This window comes from Corvus kubaryi, unplaced genomic scaffold (assembly GCF_017639235.1).
Source record: "Corvus kubaryi isolate FWS band 111438036 unplaced genomic scaffold, C.kubaryi_AGA036_p1.0 37334, whole genome shotgun sequence".
NCBI classification, from domain to species: domain Eukaryota; kingdom Metazoa; phylum Chordata; class Aves; order Passeriformes; family Corvidae; genus Corvus; species Corvus kubaryi.
The window spans coordinates 8,933,092-8,951,064 of record NW_024581108.1 but is presented as its reverse complement, the minus strand read 5'-3'; the positions used below and the strand labels follow the sequence as shown (position 1 = coordinate 8,951,064).

At 38.7% G+C, this 17,973-nt stretch overlaps 1 long non-coding RNA gene across 1 annotated transcript; it reads left to right on the top strand.

Annotated features, from left to right (window-relative positions):
* Positions 1-12,483: 12,483 nt before the first annotated feature.
* LOC121665639 lies at positions 12,484-17,478 on the top strand. Its single transcript, XR_006016443.1, has 2 exons — positions 12,484-13,627; positions 15,926-17,478. It is a non-coding gene; the product is annotated as an uncharacterized LOC121665639 (long non-coding RNA).
* The last annotated feature ends 495 nt before the right edge of the window (positions 17,479-17,973 follow it).

Sequence of the window (17,973 nt, the reverse complement as noted above, 5' to 3'; positions counted from 1 at the left end):
CCATGCCATCAAGTACTACTGCTCACATGTAGATTTCACTATATGAAAAATTTTATGTAATAGATTTGAAGTTATTCACCTGAAGATTATAGTGGGTTTGCTTTTACAGCTAGTTTACGATTAATGGAGATGACCTAATAAATTTTCTCCTTGTTGCTACAACATTAAGAGTTATCTTGCTGGGGATTCTGGGGGCTGCGTGTGTGTCTTGGTTTATCATTAACCTTTAGTATCCCTGCTATTTCTTTTCTCTTCGATCTTCCTGGAAGACTCTTTTGGAATAAACTGTGATCTCGTATTTTAATTGCAAAGAAAGAAAACCTGCAATAATCTTTGAAGTTAAAGGCATCAAGCAGAGACCCAGAGCTGTTAGCAAGATGACTTAAAAACTCATTTTCCAGATGCTCAGACTTCACTACTCTGTAAGTTTATGCTTCAGTCACTAGAAATCAATCCATGTGAAAGGAATGCTTAAAACCAGTGAACTTCAACAGCACCAGCTGTCAACAGCATCCGTGTTCCTTCACTCTGCCCTTTGTTCCCCTCCCCTGAAGGCACCAAAAAGCAGCTCCAACTTCCTTCAGGTTAAACCTGTCACCTTTGCAATCCTTTTCGCTATTGGCAAGTTGGACAAAATGGATTCTGTCACTTGAATCATCACTACTTTTTCTGCAAACAAAACAAGTTATCTGAGCACAAGATTGTGTGGGATAAATAACCTCCACTGGTGCAGAGGTTGGCAACACTTCCACCTTCATTAATTGTCCTGCATGGGTCAGTAAGCAAGGTGGGAAGTGAGGTTACCTTGAGAAACCTGACAGGCAAGCACAGAATGTACCTGCAGTATTTCTAACACATAGAAAATCAGCTCAGCTACACCAGTTGCTTACAAACTCCTAACAAGAAACTCATGTACAGCCTATCACATTTAGATCAAAATGTACATTTGAGACTTTATACATATAGTTTTAAGACTTCAGCCAAGAAAAGCCAGCTATTAGCAGCTATATTTATACTGCAGGAGATTATAATTCCAACATATCTGAATTACTTGGATAGAGGCAATTACTACATTTTGGCTAGCATTAGTAATCCCTGACTCCAAACTGACCAAACTACAAATTACAGTACTCTTTTCTCTATGTTTCTTCTAAGGGGAATGGAAAATTCCTGTATCTCTGGCTTTACTTCAAAAACTTGTCTGAGTAATACTTATTTTCCTTAGACTATTTGTAATAGTAGTGCTATGGTGCCTTAGTTACAGATGAGGATAATGGACTAACCCATTCCTACATTCAGATCTTGATTAAGGTGTAAAATTTTGGTCATTCTTTTGTACAAGATGACAAGGAAAATTTCATAACTTTATTTTTTAATCATACCTTTTGGATATTAGGTAAGACTAGAAGCAGACTAGGAAAGCTAACTGAAGGTCACAGCTTCAGACATGGCTGTGGTCTCCCCTCTTGAGTGGCAAATAGCCCCTCTTGCACTTCCCTTAAGTTTAGCACCAGCAGCAGCACAACCACATTCATATACAGTGATGGTAGTAATAGCAGGGGTGGGTAACATCTTGAAAATGGTGTATGAAGAAGTCAGCTGTCATCTTTCTCCTTCCTAACCTGGTGATTAGCTTACAAATGACTTTTCATGGATCTTTTTATTTCCTGTGGAAGCAAAGCTTATGTGATCACAGCCTTAATTTGTCTCCCCAGTAACATCTGGCAGAACCCAACTGGCTTGTTCAAAATTATAGAAGAGAAGCAGTCTTGGACAGAATTGAGTCAGTTTAGATTTTGTGTGAAAATAAATATATGTGCAAGAGAGAAAGATTCCAAAACATCCCCCCCCAAAAGACTGAAATGTAGCATTGTACTCTTCTTACAAATTAGAGACCTATTAAAATCTTGCAAAAGTGACCTCACCCACAAAACCTTAAGTTACGTGTACAGGCAAGACGTATAGTGTATAATTTATTTCTGTACCCCACTTCAAATGAAGGAACAGGATTTATAGAAAAGCCAGAACTTTCTATTCTGATGCCCCAGTCAGAAGACAGCAGATAATTTGGGCTGGTCATTCATATGCTGACAGTTCATATTGTGATAAATCACCATTCCAGCATGCATGTGGGTACAAAACAGGGGTTGAGCTAATCTCCTCCACAATTCTTTAGTTACATATATAAAGAACATTGTGCTTTCTGAAAATTCAGGCAGTTTCAGTGTAGCTTAAAGACAGTGCTAGCCATTCTGCAGTTGAAATTTTCTGGAATAGAACTAGATTGTTTCTACCGCTTTTATTTTTAAACACTAGCAATATTTTTTTTTCCTTCAAAAAAAAAGGAAATTTAGTTTGTGATCATACCACCAAGACACACAGTTTGAAGATTAAACTTTTCTCTCCCAATATTAAAAAAAAAGTAAATATGGAAGCCAGTAGGAGTGAGAACCCTAAAGACTTCTGGAAGTGGGGCTATTTTAATCTTTCTTGGCAAGCATCTAAAAGAAAAAACATGGCAGAAATTTTCCTCATTTAATACTAAGTGCATTCCATATGTGAGATTACAACTGAACTGAATATTAAATTGCTGACCCCATTGCTTGGGAACCTTAGAAATAATCAGGTGGAATTTTATCACTTCTGAAAAACATATACTTTATGTTGGAGTACTTTTACCATGTGTTCAAATCTTGAGCTTTTCAAGAGGATTTGTTTTGGGATATCACTACAGTGGTTATCTAGAGATAGGAAGTAAAAAATGCTTATACACATGAGACTTTTCTTATTGCCACTAAAAGCGTTACTATTAAATCTCCTAGTTTTCAAAGTTGTCTTCACCTACTGCAATGTTTGACTTAAATATGATAACATTTTTGTTCTGATTTTTGAGCTAGTGGGAAACTAAGTTACAAAAAGTAAAAATTGGTGTTATTTTCTCTGCAAATTATATTCAATCTACCTGAAAGCTAGTGATGTGAAATCTTTAGAATCAGGCTTTAAACATGTGAGAAGAAGGGATTAAACAGGGAGAGTGACAGGTCAGATACTACCAGAAGCAAGGCATTATGCTTACTCTAAATTCTTAGCTCTTCTATTCCCAATGGCACAACCAGAAGTTACGTAACACTCTTAGTGAATATTTCATATTTTCCATATGTGGATATCAGAGTTGTTCCAGTTTTCCTTTGATTGCTATCTATGAGGTGAAGACAGAGGCTTTGATATAAATGTAAAAAATTATGTCTTTTTCCATTACTACTCATCAACGTGCCAACATTTGATCCTTTATAAATACTTCATGGAAGATACTTAAATCTTACAAGTCTACAGCAAAAGAAACCATTGTCTACTGAAGATGAAAGCAGTAGCTAAGTAGCTTCATTCAAAGTACCATCAGTGCCATGAAAAAAAAAGCTACAGTTTCAGAATACTGTAGAAATTATTCAATTGTAGCAATGGATATAAGATTTTACAGAAGTTTAATATAAGATAGCAGGAAGCCAACTGTTAATTTTTTTCCTTTCTTCTGAAAAATATATAAAGTTGTAAATGTTGCTCTTTTTGTTGACACTTCAAAGATACAGGTTTAATAGTTAGAAATATCTTCGAAAGGAAACTAATGTTTATACAAGTGGTCAAAATTATAGGTGATCCAAGGTTGTGGAAGGAAAAGACTGGGTGTTACTTGCCTATTACAAACTGATATACATGTGTTTATGCCAATGTATGTATGCCTCAGGCTGGAATCCTTGGGTTAAACTTGATTCCTTTGGCAACTTCACACCTGATCCTCACACCTAGTTCTGTTCAGGTAGGACTTTCCGGTTTGGGACATGTTGGAGGGTAAAAGCCCTCCCTCAATGTGTAGTACAGGGACAGTAATAATCATCACTGTTTTTATCAAGCTCATGAATTCCTGGAAGCTAGCGAAGTTCTGCTGGCCAACTTTAATGATCTGTCTGTGTCCCTTGAAGTTACTCAGTGTGCCTGTAGCATGTTTAGTTTGAGTGATGATGTTAACCAGTACTTCACACCATAACTGATATCATATGGCCTTTCAGTTGTCCTTTTATACTAATCTTTTCCAAATTACACAGTACACACTGTACGCTAAGGGCAAGGCGTCTGCCAAATCTCCAGTTTAAGAGTTCAGCTGGCTATATTGCTGCTACTCTGGAAAAATACTGTAACAGGATCTCAAGAAAGAGTTTAAGCACACTGCACTTCTTTTTACACTGGGACTAGCAAACACAAATCTTACTAAGTTAAAAAGCAGGTATAAAAGACAAAACTTTCAAAGTTAAACATCATGTCATAACAGCTTGCACTTCTTTGTTCTGATGAAATTTCTGATTAAAGCTGCAGGCTTCCTGCCCTCCCCAGCAGGAGTCGAAGGTTTAATGTACAGCATGCTAAATTTAAAGTACTAGTAGGCATTTGAAAAAACTGCTCTCTAGTCATAAGTTTTGACAAGAAAAGCCTGTACTTGTCAAAGTGCATCAACAATTCTATCATAGGAACTGTGTTTGTCAATAAAACTTAAGATGTATGTACATATAAAACTGCAGCAAAGTAGGTTGTACATTTTGGTTTTCCAAGGTAAATAAAGTACAGGGCCATGTACAGCAAGAGAAATAACCAGGACTTTACTCCAAGATAAGATAGCATTAGGAAGAGGTTACATATATGCTTTTTCACCAAAGTGAACAGAAAAATACATAGAGCCCTAAGTTTTGGATTTTAACGTTCTTCATAGGGTGAAGTTTGGTATGGCCCATATTCTTGCTTAAAGTAACACAAAATTACTATCTTTTTAATTAAAAAACAAGATTGAGTAGAGAAGGCTTACTGAATTTCTAATAAGTATAGGAGCATATTCATCTTGTACTGAATTTAATTAATGTCTAGCCAGGGGATTAATATTAATTTTACACATTTAGATCATAAACTACTGAAAGCAAATAAAAACAACAAATGGAAAACTCCAGGCTTTAAGGCCTAAGGTTGTACAGTGTCAGTTTTAAGTAGCAATTTGTTCCTGTATCAACTTTTCAATCCTTATTAATTTGGAACTATCTGAGTGAAACTGAATTGCTGTGGTTTCAGTGCTGCCTTTGCAAACATCCTTTGCATTGAAATAAGCACTACCTTCAGCAGTGATTTGTCCTGCTGAGGCCAAAGACAGCAATGATGATACTTCTTTTTTTCTTTGCTTGGCACTAGTTTGTGATGAAATCTTTTTCCTACCCCTTTTAAGGCTTTATGATGGGGTATGGGGAAAGATGAAAGCGAAATTCTCTCCTGGTATCAAGACAGAAATAGCTCTTGAAAGTCCTTACTGCTCAGAAGTGGGGAGTCAGGCAGACCACAGCCAGTCCCAAGTTGTTATCCAGAATTCCTGTTGATCACCTGGTGTTCCAGAACACACTTTTGCATCACCTATCTAAAATTTACACAGCAAAATATCTGGGAGAAGAAAAGTGTTAAGAGTATACTGGCTATGTGAGTAACCAAGAAAAAGGCACAGAAGAGTAAACTCTTCTCATTAAAGGAGAGGGAGAATGACTTTCTAATTTTTTTCTTTTTAATTTTACAAGTAAGCTAAAACTTTCCTTTAAAACCCTATGGTGTGAATAGATTACTATACATATCTAATCTTCAGCTTCAGAGGTGACAGAGAGTGGCAAGGACATAATCATTGATTATTTAGTCATAGCGTAAATAAATAGCACACCCTGTAAGTTGAGACAGAGAACACAAGAGTGGAAAAATATAAAGTTTGATTTTTACTGAAAGTGGATAAGAAGAGGAAGTGACAGGGTACCAAGGTGATTGTCAAGGGGAGCTTCTTGCCATATCAACCCAATGCGCTTTCATCATAAGGACAAATTAAAATTCCCTGTTAATTTCATGTATGTTCACCTGGATGGCATGCAAAAGCAAACGTCAGAGGAGGCATATTTGTGCACTAGAAACCCAAATGTAAAGGGAATGTGACAATCCAGATGAAAATCATAGGGGAAAGTACTTCAAAAACTCAAAACCACCATTCAGTATGCCCTGGTATTTGAACATGCTTTTTTTTTCTGTCATTATGGACTATTGTACAGAAAGGCAGAGAACACTGCATTAACACTGAAAGATCTCACTATATCCCAATATGCTACTTAGAACAAAAACTTTACAGATGTATCCATTTTGGTTAATATTCAACAGTAATTTTTTTTTTTATGTGTAGCATAACTGATACCCTGCCAACATCTCACTGTTTTCTCTGTAAATCAAAATTTAGGCTACAATCTTTAAAGAAGAGAGGGATGAGCATTAATCCAAAATTCTTGGCACTCTTCTCATAGGCACAAGTTTAAACTCTGAAGTGAGAACAAACCATGCCTCAAAGTTTCCAAGTCATCTTACAAGTACAGATACCTGTAGTCATGCATGGTGCTTGTTGCCAGATCAGCTGGCTGGAAGAACAGTGTTCTACCCCCTGGCTGTCCAGTAGGACTTCATGACATTTTGCAAGCTATTCAAGAAGCCAGTGCTACCATCTCTTCCCCCAGAGTGCACCAACACTTGGGACACACGCCTGCCCTTGGACTGAATGCTGGCTCCCTCTTGTTCTCAAGCAGCTATTGCAATGCCCTCACTTATTCAAACATGTTCTCAGTTTTTCTTGCACTTCTTGCTCTTATCATGTTTTGTCATAGTCACAATTTTCTGGCTTTTAACTCCAATTCTCCTTAGTCATCAGCTTCCACTGTCAACTGTAGCACCTTGTGGTCATGCCACCATACATTATACTTCTTGGTGTTGAGTTCCTTTGCTCTGTTTATTTAGTCTGTATATTGCTGAACTATTTATATTTCTTCACAGAACATGGTTCCAGTAGTATTCACTACCTATTATTCTGAATCACTGCTGGTTTTTTGTTTCAAAAAACCACTGGGATATGAAATTTCTTCTCAGCTAAAACACAGCTGGTCCAACCCAATGAACAAAAGCCTGTTAGTCCCTGATGGGAACTTAATTCTCCTTGCTCTGAAATCCACCACCAGTATGACTGATATGACACAGCAAATCTGGGCAGGCTCTGACATCACAAGCAGCACTGTCTCCTGAAACAACACACTGAGTGCTGCACGGAAAATCCTGGTAACCTGACAGACCTCAGTGATGCCTAGTTAATCTTCTTTTGTGGGGGAAAGGAAAAAAAATCATACAGAAAAATCTGGTGCATAAACAGAAAAAAACTCCAAAGCATCTGAAAACAATTTAGTTTTTCCAGTAGCAACCCTGGAAGCATCTCCTGAGACAATTGTTACTGTAACTCTGGTGGAACAGTAGTTCTCAAAGCCTAGATGGAACCTGCAAACAGAAACAGTAACATCAATCATCACTCAGTCTTTCTCAGAATACTTTTTTAATCTATTGCTACTACAGAAACCCAGGAAATTATATATTCTTTCAAGCTTATTCACTTTTCTCCCCAGTAGAATGCCTTCTAAATATGTAATTTTATAAGTGAACTGTATTGTGACTTGGTAGCCCTTCCCCAAGGCCCAACTGTGCTGACAAGTCTTTCAAATTTACCTTCCAAATAGGACTACAGAATCTGATTATTTCAGTCTGAGTCTCTCTCCATGCCTTTTTTTTTCTCTTCAAACCCTCTTCACTTACCAAAACCAGAGTAATTATGTTCTACAGCAGCAAGCAGGTAACTGGTAACTCAAACACACCTCTCAGAAAAGTTGGCTAAAGAAAGTGCTGTAAAATTTACTCAAAATGCACATTCCTTCTGCCTCTCAAGCTTAGGCACAGTCTGTGCTGCATTTTCTCAGCACTTTTTCCAAAGGTAAACCTCAAGACTCTGCTCTTATTGCTCTAATTTGCCTGCACCCAGTAAGCTCAGATACTTGATTCCTTGCTGCCAGCTGTGATGCCAGGCATAGGCTTGACTGGGAAATGAACAGATGACACGGCAGGTCCTGAGGCAACAGGCATTTCCCACCCGACTGCAGTGACACTACTTGGTTGCCTGTCAGCCTCCACCAATTTAACTCCATGAACTCACATTAGCTGAACAGGCTCACTGAGGTGCCTGTGATAGGTATTCATACAGAAAACACAGTTTCCTCTCATTCTTACTGCCATTTCATCCTTGCACATAACAATTCAATTTTGTAATTTAGGTGAAAGACATGATTTCTTGAGAACTCCCTTTAGCTGCTTCTGGTAGTAAGAGCTGCCTAGATTTATCTTTCATAAAGGTAGTAGATCAAAATCTTTCAATTCATGCATAGCATGTTTTTCTGGTGGACGTAATTTTCCCCATTGCTAGTTTTCTTAGCAGAAGCACAAGAAATGCAGGTTTCACACCCTAAGCTTTAGAAGACTTTGTCTATCAACAGCTTCATACTCTGGTTTTGCTTTACTGCCAGCAAAAATATTGCAAGAATGAACTTGGCACAAAGAATGAAAGACAATGATAATCTGCTGCTCCTGGTCCTCCACCTCACCCCCTCCTGGGTATATCTCTGACCAATTTAAGTTCAGTAGGTGATGCATAAGGCTGATTATAATCCAGGAAACATTCAAAAATATTTTGGATTTGGCAACCCAGACAAGTTGTGCTTTAACCACATAAAAAGTGTTTTAATGATTTTTTTTTTAAAAAGGTTGATGGCCACAAACACGTTAGAAAATGTTTATTTAATTTTCTAATAATATATATCTTTAAGAAGAAAGTCTAAGAAAAGTAAGACAAAGTGACAAAATTTATGATTACATGAACTTCTAGCTCAACTTTTTATTTAATGAAAATATAGTTTTAGTAACGTACAAATCAAGCCATAAGCCCACTACACTGGAGTTTATGAGTAAAGAAGAAAGTACAAGTGTGAAAGCAGAAAAGACAGTCAAACTCCAAAGTAACAGGTTCTGATTCAATACCCTGTAGAAACTTTCAAAGCAGTGTTTTTCAGCAATTCAACACAAGCAGAAAGAACAGCTGGCAGTGCTGGGGGTGGGTAGGAGATGCACATACACACTGCGTCCAAAACTCAGGATGCCACAAGGCAAGCTGTGGTGTCATTATGCTGCACACCTGAACTGACAGTAGGTTTGAAATACCCACCCAGCAGAATGGGGGCAATGCTGTGCTGCAAATGACTGCGAGATGTCTCAATCCTCAATTATTTAAGGTTCCATAATTGTTCTGTAGAAGAAAATGCTCAGGTGCACTGGCTGACTAACTTTGTTAGTTATGTTTTGTTCCCATACTGTTCCATTCATTCAAAGACCAGTGTTTTATCTCTGATATTTAATCTCACAATCTTTGTTTACTTTTTTATTAAAACCATCTAGATTCTTTCAAATAGAAGTAGCTTTCCATATCAAAGACATTTTCATACCATCATTTATTAATGATAAAGGCTGCTATCAAGACAGACCATAGTAAGAAGGCATTAGTCTTTTTTTTCTTCAACAGTTACTTGTACTTTTTACTTGTATAGGGCCTGATTAATACAACAATGTCAGCAAGGTAAGGGAACTTGCAAGGTAAGCTTCTTGCAAAATTAAGCAAAGAGCATTTAGTCTTAGCACACCAGATACGTGCCTGAACTACACATTCATGAACTACATCTTCATTGACTTAACACTGTATTGCCTTCCAATTACGATATATAATGGAACTTCTAATTGATCTCCCGCAGTGTTATGAAGTGAACCAAAGCAGTGGCAGCTCAGGCTGGTCACACAGCGGGAATCACAACAGGAGCTGCCGTACAGGTCCTGCTCCAACACATCCTTCTGCTTGGTGTGTACTGGCCTGAGCTCTGACTTTGTGTTCTGCCCATGCTCAACACAGAAGGGAAATACTCCGGTGGGGTCCATGTCAGCAGCAAGGCAGGAGCTGCTTTTCACCATGAACTCTTAACTATAACCAAATCCCTTCCCAAATGCATGTGTATTTTATGCCTCACCTTTTGCTGTGAAGACTTCTAGTATTTAGTCAACTGATTAGGGACAACAGAAAAATACTTTTTAATTAAATTATTCTTATTCAAGCAAAATCAGGGATACTAAGATAATGCTGTCTGTAAATAAGAGGCTGTAGCAGTGGAAATATCAGCAGGAAAGCAATATAACAGGAGAGCTTTCTTAGCAGGAAAGCAAAGTAAGGTTTTTACAATAGTGACATCCAGTTTTATCCTGGGAAGAGCTATGGTACAAACATGCGAAGCAGGACAAGATTTGTTTAGAATCCATCTATAATTCAGCCAGCTAGGATTTTCAGGAGATCAGATTCCATCTTCATGCAAGCATTTCAGAACAGCAAGAAAGCGCAGAAATATTTCGGTTTTGCCCAAACCTAGGAAACCACTTGGTGTTCAGATCCTGTGTGTATGCACAAGCTACATATTGTTTCACTTCACTGTACCTCTTAAGGATTACTTGGTATAAAGGTCTGCCTAAATAAAGTCCTCAAGAAAAATCCTGTGTTGACCCCAGAAGACAGGGTTGTGTCTTGGAAGGGAAGCAGCAAAGGCACTGAATGGTTAAAGTCTGGTGGTTTCCATGAGCGAATGAGTATCAGTGACCAGGGCAAGCTCAGGCTCCTAAGGCTTAAAGCCTGCTTGGCCCAGCTGCTGGGACTGGGCAAGGCACTGGGGAGAGTCCAAGCAGGGCACTAGACCGTGGCTGTGACAGCAGCACTTCATCCTCGCTTCAGTGGCCTCCCCATACTGCCAGCTCCTCCAGGGGCACCAGTGCCTGCCAGCCTTTGCCAGTTATACATCCAGAATAGCGTCCACTTCGGGTAAAAGAGATTGTATAAGCAGCAAGAAGTTTAATTAGGTCCCCCCTCTAAATATCTACTAAAATCTGAACAGGTTTGAGGAGGAGGAGGGGGAAAAAAGCGGGGGGAGGAGGGAAGGGTTACTGTGGCTTAAAAAAAAAAGTCCCAAACATGGAACCACCCACCTGAAGAAAGTCAAAACAGTTTTTGAGAAAAACACTGTAATTCAACCCCACTAAATAGAAACAATGATATAAGTTACTGTGAGACACTACTGCAGAACCAAATGTATTTACTCAAAAGAGAGTATTTGCTGCTGAACATAGCTATACAAGTTAACAGTTGTTTAGAATCAGATACTTACAAAAAGCATTTTTAAGCAAAAGTCTCTCTTAAAGAAAAAAAGAAAGATTTTCACATGATCTCACTTAGAAAAAATCTGTTTCAAATTGCCCTATGTGTCCTGGCCTCAAGCCCATTTTTACTGAAGGCCTTTCCTGTACAGTTCCATAGGGGATGGGAATCTCTACAAAGTTTGCCTTAAAAGGACGTGTCAGATGCCCAGTGTATACCACGTTATGCAGCTACAGAAGCTAACAATTCTGAGTACAAAGAAGTGTCTATCCTTTATTCTCCAAGGCAAATTATAAACTATTTGCAGGCAAGAAAAAGCATCCAAATTAATGTTCTGTCAAAAAAAGACAAGGTGAGACAAAAATCAGTGATGTGCTGCTCTCCCACAAGAATGTGTGCATTCATCTGTTTTATGGGTATTGACTCAGCAACAGGACTATAATCAGTATTTTTCTCTAAATTTTAAGCTAAGTCTAACTCTGAAACCACATAAAGACCACATTCATTTGTAAATTTTAAACAAGCAAGCATTACTGTAATGCAAATCATAGTTTTTATTTTCTGAGGCCGCTAATCCCATTTAATTGTCGTGACTGTCAAGCTCCATTTGCTTTCTTCAGAAGTGTTCTAGTCATAAGAGGTACACTGTGAGCTTGCATTCAAAGGATGCACAATACTTATCTCCTTAAAAAATAACCTTAGCAAGTTTTATGATTTTCTACCACCAGTGTAAGATTTACTAGAAGGTTATTAATCCACCATAAACAAGGTCACTGTAATACACTTTATACAGGCACAGAAAATGCTTTAAATTTTAAAGTGCAGACACAGTGTGCTTACTAAGGTTAAACATAACAAAAGTTTCAGCCAACATCCTCACTGTTCATTTACTTGTGCCCCATGCTGGTGAGCACTGGCAGTTCTGTCTGTGCTGTCCCCACACACAGGAGCAGACCCGTGTGGTGCTCCACCTCTGCCTTGAGGTTCATGAGGCAGCAGGAGCTAATCCTGGCTATGCCATGCCATTCATCACCTTCCTCCTAGAAAAAATGGTGTAAGATGAGAGGCAGAACTGGAAATTACACCCCTCACTCAGGGCTTAAGACGGGCAGTGACACCTGCCCTGCAGTTCAAGCACGGCCTGCGCTGCTCCGTGCTTCAGGTCTGAGGACTCCAAAAGATAACTGCCAACTTTGCAATGAAGTGTCAAAATTTTCTGGGGATTTAAACCACTGGGCAAAGGAAGTTAACTCCTGTGTCAGTGGTTTACAGCAATAGATGTTCCCGGGGCAGCCACTTTCATATATCTGTTTAATCTACTCTGGGGCTCCTGAGCTGTGACACTGGGTACAGGGCATATCTACCAGGCAGGGTTGTGCGAGGGCTCCCAAAGGCAAGTCTCGTTTGTGGGCTTGGGCAAGTGTGCAGAACAGGCATGAGTGCTAACATCCAAGCTGCTGGCAAGAGAAATGTTTCCATGGCAAATCACTTGCTTCTGCTCATTGTAAAAAGAGATGTATCCCTGCTATGAACTCTCAACCCAATGCTACATAGGCTCCATCGCCATTAGTCTGTACCTCTTATTAGTGCTGTAGTATTAATACTTCTATTGAAGTAGCCACAGAATTGGAAACCTACACTTGATCATGCCTAAGAGAACAGACCTGTCCTGAGATTGTAATAGTGAAAGTGGAAAATGGATTAGACACATCAAGGTAGAGTAGACACACTGAGAGAGTAAAGGATGAAGATGAGTGGAAACATTGTAGGTAAGATTCTCCACTGCTGGCTTATCTTGGTTGTCTAAAAACAACAAAAAAATCTAATTAATCTGCATCAATACCAGTTCTCAGTCAGTATGAGAAGCCTTCACACACAGGATTTAACACCAGGAGATAGGTTACTACAGCTTAATAAAGCCAATGTATAGATGCTGAAGAGGCAAGCAGGGAAATTTTCTACCTTTTACAGTCTCCTATGAAAGTCTCTGTTCTCGTGCGAACTAGCTGAGAGACGGTTTCCTATTTTGTAAACTACTTGCAGGTGCAGAGTGTTGTGAGAATGCAGTAGATATTGTTTTGGTTCATTGAGAATAATATTTTGAGAATGGGAACTATTTCTCTCAACCAATCATTTTGGTGGGAGGTTAATCAATAGGCCAATCATGTAATTTCTCTATTGCGAATCATGCTATAAAAAGACGGGTTTTTGGCATTAAAGAGTCAGCCTTGACCATCTTCTCTGACCTGAATTTGTGTCGTTCTTCATGCCATGCCTGCGGACAACAGTGACACCAGTGATTCACTGGGTTTCAAAGAAAAAAAAATCCTCTGCAAAATTTCCAGCAAGAGACTAAACTCATGTTTCAGCAGCTGAGGTGCAAACACGTTCTCAGAAGTGCAAGAGGCATCTGCCCAGAAAAGGAACACAGCATGCTTTGGAAGTGGAGGGCAGCAGGACCATGCTCAAGTAAGTGTTGTTGAATGCAAGTAACTGAAATTTAACATTGTCAGTCAAAGTAAAACTAAGCATCAGAAACAAGTAACCAGCAGAGAAATTGTAAACAAATAGGAGATTTCTCATACATTTTTTTAATGTATCAACAACCAATTTATCTTAAGACTAACTGACAAATAGATGGTTTCATTTTTTCATTTTTTATATCACCAACATGTTTTTAAGCGATGCACGTAGTTATTGTGCTAAATATTGATTGATGGTAAGTTTAACTATGGAATTATTCTACTGTCATATTTATGTTTCATGGACAGTTTTGCTGTTGACTCAATTATCAAAACTGTACCATTAAGTACAAAGTTATGCAGTTTACTTGAACTGTAGATCTGTTACCAATGTCTGTATCTAGCTGGAAGAAAATCACAGTTCTTTGAAAAAAATACAAAAACTGGACACAAAGAGAAAAGTTCTAATGCTTTCCACAGTGAAACTGATATTTAGCTGGGAAATGTTAACTTCAAGAGCTATGATCTACTATCAGAAACCATGAATTAACCAGAGCAAACTGAAGTTTAATGCTTGCTCCTATAAAGTCTTCTGCCACTTTCTCTGAAATTCCATTTTCAGTATATATTTCTATTACAATATTTCTAAGAGCACTAAAATATTAGATTTTTTTATTTATTCCCCATGCAATAAAATGAAGATAATGCAGACGGTCATGCAGGCTGATTTTATTTTAAACTAAACATCTGAATTTAATTCAAAATTTGTAAATGAAATATATTACTTTAAAAGTTACATAGCTGTCTACGTGCAAGAGAGAAGGAATGCAGAGATCTTATACTGTCACTTATGATGACAGAAGCTATTGTCCTCTGCTCTCAAAGCTTAAATTTTCACTGCCTTTATCCACTACAGTATCAATATTTATTACATCATTTCAAACAACATTAATAGAAATTTTATCAGCAGCAAACATTCTTACCTAGGGTTCATAAAATTTGGTGAACAAATCTAAAATTTTGTTAAAGGAAAATAGTCTAGAGGAAGTATGGGATGGTAAAGCAAATGTATAGTAGGAAGAGTTGCATTTTAAGAATGGAAAAGGATATTTTTCTGTTTTGAAAGGAGGGATGAGAAGGAGGAAGAAGAGGGCCTAACAGCTGAACCACAGACAGCCAAAACTTATCTCACTATTAAATCACTAATTAAAAAATCTGAAAGTTAATTATTTTAATCTGGTTCCCAGATAAAAATATTCATTAAAAGAAAAAAAAAGTAATTTCTGGAGGACGCAATTAAATCTGTTTATTTGGTGTGTAGCAGGTAAAATAGAGGACAAGAATTTTCTTCTCAGCAGTTTCAAGAGGAACACAATAATCATACTTAGGGCTGGTTTGCATTATTCACCACAGACTTCAATTATTTTTTGTTAATCTGTATTTGCCCTCAAGAAGGAAAGCAAGAAACACTACTGCCCTCCTGCACACTTGCAAAATAGGGAGATATTTTGTTTACAGGCTTCACTTGTCTAACAGCCTTCCCTTTAAAAAGTTTGTTTCCCTTCCTTTTCCATCTTGCTAGGGCTTGACCTTTCAGCATGGCAGCTGCAGGGATGGGATAACTCACTTCAGTTATTCCGCTGTCTTTAAAAAGTTTGTAAAATGGTACTGCCCAGTGACAGCTTCCTAATACAGGCATGGCTCAGAAGGAAAGTCAGGGACATGCAATAAATGCTATGCAAAATTTAACTCCCCATACAAACCATACTCCTGCCCATCCTTACTTTCTTATGAAGATGAAACTGGCACTGCATCAAACATAAGAGGAGGGAGAAGATAAATGCCTGCCCCATACAAATAACATTTCCATGGGAAGGGTGGAGTCACTAGGAAGCAGCTGAATGAACTGGAACCTCTCCTCCTGCTGCCCAGTGTTCCTGTTTGTTCCACACCTTCTGCAGTGAGACAATGGAGCATAAATCAGAGACAAATATAAAAACGAGTTTGCAGCTTTATCTAATTGCATCATCATCTCATGCTATGTCAACCTCACATACTGCAGAAACTCCCCCATTGCTCAAGAAGAAAATTATTTCTTGCCTGCAGAAGAAACCATCCATTTCAATCAGTTTAAAGAGCTCCCCACTGAATATTTGTTTTGGATCAAATATCTTCTGTGATCTCAAGCAAACAGGTAATCAGCTTCAAAGGGATTACACTAGTTAAGACTACCTACACATTTCTCATGCAGACAAGTTTCCTTACAGCTGGGAACCAGTACACAAACTCCATGGTTTTTTTGTAGGAATGAGGAAAAGAGACCCCTAACAGAGACCAGACACCATATGGGTGTGAACTAAGGTAAGTAGCAAAACAAGAGAAGGGTGGAGCCTCAAAAGGAAAAGAAAAAAAAAAAAAGGAAAAAAATCCCTAAACACCAAACTAGACATAGATTTTAAGCTTAGAGACTGAATCCTGAACCTCAATTAAATAAAATTCTTAAAAAGTATCAGGACATGTTACATTCATCTATTCAAATACCACAGCAAACAAAAGGTCTCTCTGAACACTAATACAATGTCAAATGAGAAAATAAAAACCAAAACCTAAGGATTTTTTTATCCAGCACAGCTGGACCCTCAGGCAGCATAGCTGTGAAGCTGTCTGTTTTCTGCAGAAAAACATTGCTTGGGATCAGCACTGAAAATTTCAAACAAGGGTATCTAACACTATCATTCAAGCAGGGAGGTACTACAGCTACTTACAAACATTACCCTAAGAGCACATTAAAAAACCCATAACACAATAGTTTGCACAAAGGCCAATATTTTAGAAAGCGTGATTATAATCAGTAGCAAAAACTGATCCTCCAGGAGTTGGAAACTAATTCTTCAAATCTTCATGAGACAGAAAAATCTGGAAAAAGGCATTTCTGATCTTTACAGAGACATTATCTGCTGATCCTCTAGAATTATACAGATGAACAGACAGACACACATCTAACCCACAAACACATGCAAGATACTAGATTGGAGGTACACAATATATCTGTATATAACACAACTGCTTTGAAATTTGATCTCTTACAGTGAGAACAACATTCTAAAAGCTCAAGGCTACATCTCTTCTGGAGTTTTTGCTGTTCATTGGTGGCTTTTTTGTTTGCTTGGGTTTTTTGAAGGGAGATGAGTTCATTCCTCTTTGGTGCACTTGAATTATTTTCTATGGCACTGCTGCAATGACATTTCCAAAGAACGCAACAGAAACCTGCAAACAAGTAAACTAGAGCTGCCCCCAAACATCCATCCCTCTGCAATATTTGCATTGAAGGCAGAGAATGTGAGTGAAACAAAACTCAGCAAAATGAAGTAGAAGGCCCTTTGCATAAAGGTGTGAAATACACCAGTTTCAAACCCTCTGCTAATGCATGGGCTTGGAACAGTTCCTCAGGAGGGCCTAAGGAAGCTGATGGCAATAAGAAACTGAAAGAAAGAACAAAGAACTAACTTCTTCCCATCTTGTCCCCATTAAGGGATCACTGTTAAGCCTACATAATTTTGGCAATAATTTTTAAAGTAGAAGAGCATCTACTTTCTTCCTAATTAACATGCAATAACACACTACACGTTTTAGGCTTTTTTTTAGGTTTGGGTTGTTTTGGGGTTTTTTTTCAGTGTGTAATGGTGTAGATAAATCACTAAGTTTAGATGCTGGAAGCAACCACTCTGGAAGACATTTGGTTACATGATGTCATCAAACTTTGCAGCAGAACCCACAACCATCCTGAGAAAGCCAATAAAGAAAAAAAAAAAAGCAAAATGTTATTTTGTAAAGCATAAATTACAATGTTTAAAGGAACGACTTTTCTCCCTACTCCCCTTTCTACTCAGCTACAAGTAAAACAGGATTTGGGGATGCTGAAGCCTGAAACCAGGCATGCGTGAGAAACAACCGGTTATTAAATAATACCAGGTTTGGATTTTAAGCCTGTGAATACAGACACTGAGCACCAACTTATCCCCACTTGTTTAGCGGTGTAACTTTTATTGCAAAGGTTTTTCCTCTTATCAGGTAATTGTTCGCTGCAACGTAGCAGCCACTATAACAGGACAACATGAGACACCTTTTGTTCCTAAGAATATGAGAAGAACCTCAGCAAAGCCGCGCACAACTGGCGCCCGCCGCTCCGGCCGCGGGGCCCGGCTGCTGTCAGCCCTGGCTTTTCTGCCGCTTTCAACCACAGCCCCTGGCGCGGCGGCGGCCGCCGGGCTCTCCGTGCTGGCTGTCCCCGCTGGCGGGGCTCCCCGCGGGGCGCGGGCCGCGGGACCCCCGCCCGCAGCCGCGCCGCCTTTG